The sequence below is a fragment of the Triticum urartu genome, chromosome 2A, assembly GCF_056163025.1.
Source record: "Triticum urartu cultivar PI428250 chromosome 2A, HENAU_Tu73, whole genome shotgun sequence".
NCBI lineage: Eukaryota > Viridiplantae > Streptophyta > Magnoliopsida > Poales > Poaceae > Triticum > Triticum urartu.
Genome location: NC_141874.1, coordinates 75,796,356 through 75,800,710, shown reverse-complemented (window position 1 = coordinate 75,800,710; position 4,355 = coordinate 75,796,356).

Genomic DNA, 4,355 nt, shown 5'->3' with positions numbered 1-4,355 from the left:
TGCATAGAGTTGCATCAGGTCTGATTCATCGGGAATGAATCGGAGGTGTGTGAACATGTCCTACCGTGTGTGAGCTAAGTGTGTGAATACGTTTTTGGTAAAGGTAGCGGTGAGAGGCCATGTAGGAGTACATGGTGGGTTGTCTCATTGCAGCCGTCCTCAGGAACTGAGTTCTGTGTCTGTGATCCATGAACAGCTACTACCACTCATTGGGATCCTTAATTGACCCTCTCGGCTTCTTAATCACCCTAGTACTCTGTCCAGGAGTTGCAACTAGTTTCTGGTTTTTGTAGGTTATGTGTTGGCGGCCGTGCGTAGCGCTGACCCTAGGGGTGGGCTATGTTGCGGTAGATACACCATGGCACGGTGTACTGGGCGCCCGTTTGGTGTCTCGGGAACCCTGTTCACATCGTTCGGGGCCGTATGTGGAAACCTCGGCCGGACTCCCTGCGGATGGAACCTGGATAGGCGATAAACCTGGACTAGAGACTTAAGTGTTTAGGTAGGCCGTGGTCGACACCCTTGCCAGGCTTCCGCTTGAAGGTTGCCGAGATACATGACGTGTATATGGTGGTAAGTGGTGGGAGCATGTGTGAAGAAGTACACCCCTACAGGGTTATCATTATCTATTCGAATAGCCGGATTCCTCGGATATGGAAACTTGGACCCCTTGCATAGTTCATAGACAAGTGAAAGTGGATACTCTAAAACTCGCAAGATAAGTGTGAGTTCTATGGATGGCCTTCTCGTAGGGAGACGGGAGCAGTTCCATAGTGGTGTATTGAATGGTGAATATGTGGACTCGTGTGCGCCACCTCAAAAGAGTTGCTTGCAGTCGTAGTTCAGGTTAGCCACTGAGTCAAAGCTGGCTTGCTGCAGTTAAACTCCACCACCCCCCTTGTTGATACCGATGCATATGTAGCTAGTTCTGATGTAAGTCTTGTTGAGTACCTTTGTACTCACGTTTGCTTAATTTATGTTTTGCAGAGAGAGACTTCAGTCTCTCTAGTAGTTCTGCGTGGACTTCGACGTTAGCTTGATACCTCAGCTACGACATTGTGCCCTCGATAGGATCTGGTAGATAGTCAGGCTTCTTAGCCTTTTTCCATTTGGAGATGTCTGTACTTAGACATGTTAAGCTTCCGCATGTGCTTGATTTGTAAGCTGTGATTGTTGGGTCATGAGACCCATGTTTGTAACATCTCGCTCCTCGGAGCCTAAGGAATAAATACTTGAGTTGTAGAGTTATGTTGTGATGCCATGTTGTATTTACACATATCGAGCATATTATATGTATGATTGAAATGCTTGGTATGTGTGGGATCCGACAATCTAGTTGTTTATCCTTGGCAGCCTCTCTTATGGGGAAATGTAGTCTAGTGCTTCCATGAGCCATAGTGGTCCGCTACAGCCCGGTTCACCGGAGTCCTGCTAGCCCAGCACTACTGCTCAGGACACTTGACTGGCCGGCATGTGTTTCACTTCGTACCTATGTCTATCCCTTTGGGGAAATGTCACGCGGTGACATCCGGAGTCCTGCCTAGCCTGCTACAGCCCGGGTTCCCGGAGTCCTGTTAGCCTAGTGCTACAGCCCGGATTCACACGCTGCTGACCGACATGCTCGATGTGATTCATGTATGCATGTCCCCATAGGTTAGTGCCCTTTGGGTTCACGACTAGCCATGTCGGCCCGGGTTCTCTGTCATATGGATGCTAGCGACACTATCATATACGTGAGCCAAAAGGCGCAAACGGTCCCAGGCCAAGGTAAGGCGACACCCGTGGGAATACCGTGCGTGAGGCCACAAAGTGATATGAGGTGTTACCTGCTAGATCGATGTGACTTGGAATCGGGGTCCTGACACACTTGCCAACTTCTGGACTCTTGGGTTTGACAAATTTAACTCGAGTATTTTCTTGCACTTGCGGTTGCCCCCTGAATGTAGGATTCTTGATGGTGATTTTGATTACTTCCTTGCCATCGGGATGCTTATCAAGCACAACATGTCTCCCCAAGACCGTGCTGCTTTCCTTGTCTTTCCTGGGCTCACCAATAATGATATTAGCTTTATTAGCAGATTCGGCTACCTCAGGCCGAATGAGTAGCTTCTTCCCCTCCAAATCCATGGTATTCATTAGAAAAGGTTGTTTATCAACTTGCATCTCAGAAAAGTTCAATCATCCGTCATTAATGGCCGATTGTATCTGTCGTCGAAAAACATTGCAATCGTTAGTAGCATGAGAAAAAGAATTATGATACTTGCAATAAGCACGCCGTTTTAGCTCTTCAAACGGAGGTAAAGTATGAGATATTCTAATAATCTTAGCCTGCAGCAAAGCATCAAATATTCTATCACACTTAGCAATGTTAAAAGTAAACTTCATCTCTTCATCATGATTCTTATGAATCGGTTTCAGATCATTGCAAGTAAAGGGTTTGGCCTTAGATGGCCAAAAAAATTCAGTAGCAAAAACATCACCCTCATCGTCCGAGTGATCACTATCATATTCCACCATATTCATCTTTGGACGATCGGCTTTGTATCTATGCACTTCTTTGAGATCTTTGCTTCGGCTTTCCTGAGCCAAAGCCCTTTGTAAGACTTGGTTGATATTTAATAACTCATAACCTTCTAGCTTTTCTCTAATGGGAGTTCTCAAACCACTCATCACTAGGTCTGCCAAGTCTCTCTCGGTTATCACCAAACTAAAACACCGGTTTTTTGTTTCTCTGAATCTCTTGACGTAATCGGAGACCGATTCATCATGCTTCTGTTTAACCGATGTTAGATGTGATAACTTGAGTTCATTGTCGCCGCTATAAAAGTGATCATGAAATTTCTGCTCTAGCTGCGACCAAACCCGAATGGAACCATGTGGTAAAGAATAAAACCATGAAAATGCAGTACCAGTTAAAGATAAAGGAAACAAATGCACTTTCAACTCATTTAGTGAGCCTGCTTCACCTAGTTGTGCTAAGTATTGACTAACATGCTCCCATGTGGTTTTTGTGCCCTCTCCATTGAACTTAACAAAATCTGGAATCTTATATCCCGGAGGGCACTGGATGGCATCAAAGTACTCGGGGTACGGCTTTTGGTAAATCCAATTCCGAGGTAACTCAACTCCAAAATTCTCCCTAAGCATCTTAGCCATCTCCTCTCTAAGATTAGCTAGACCATCATCCGTAGTGGACGATGAAGCTTGTGGCAGTGACATAGGAAGAGTATGGTTACTAGCTGTAGGTAGGAATTGTGGCATGTATGTCGACCCATAATTTGGTAGTGGTCGAGTGGTTGTAGCTGTAGGTAGAGTTTGGTTCGGCGTTGCCACCGAACCTGTCATGCTCATAATAGGATTAATGGGTGTAGCCACAATCTGATTTGTTTGGGTAGGATAATAAGTCATCGGCACGGGAGGCGCCGATGCAATAGGTAAAGCCAGATTAGGGTTTTGCACACTAGCAGCTACACCATTATTACCACTAGACAATTGAGATATATTCTTCTGAGCATTAGTATTTTCTATAAAAGTTTGATAGACTAGATTGTTACCATCAGCAATACGACTTTCAATCTCAGCCCATTGCTCAGGAGAAAAGGCAGTACTTACAGAGGGTTTAACCTGTTCAGTTTGAAGAGGAGGGAACTTGATTTCTTCAATCGTAGTGATGTTGCCTTGGCGATCTTTCTTGAATTTTGCAAGGAACTCCTGCAGGTCCTTCTCCTCGCGCGCCTTCTTGTACTCCTCATAGACTTGGCGATGATCGGCCGATATCTCATCAAGACTGGGCTTGATGATGTTATCGACGTCTACCTCAGACGGCTTGGGAAGATCGGACATGGTGGATGATGATGATTGATCTTCGATTCCCGAACGGAGTTGCCAAAAATTGTGTTGACACACGAACACGTCACGTGTACCCTCGACACCGGGGGTGATGCACCGCAGCTCACGTCGAAGGAGACCCGACCGACAGCGTGATACACAAGACAGTCGGCGGGCGCTTTTGCAGACCCGAAACCCTGCGCACCCGGGAGGGACCCCGTCAGGGATTGCGGCGGCTATGGGCTGCCCTAGGTCGATTCGCTCGCCCCTAGAGCCTCGGGATTCGCAGCTCTCAAACACGAAGAACAGCGAAGAACGAGAGAGAAAAACGGTGGAGAGATAAAATGTATATGAAAAAGTAGTATATTGATTTGTTCGATTGTGTGTTGTTCAATCGGCCGTCACCCCCAACATATATAAGAGGCGGCTAGACTTCCCGTACAAGTAAAGGATTCATCTAGGCTTTCCTTACAAGAAAAATTACATCAATTCACGTCCTAGAGTCCTAATTCTATTCCAACTCGGAT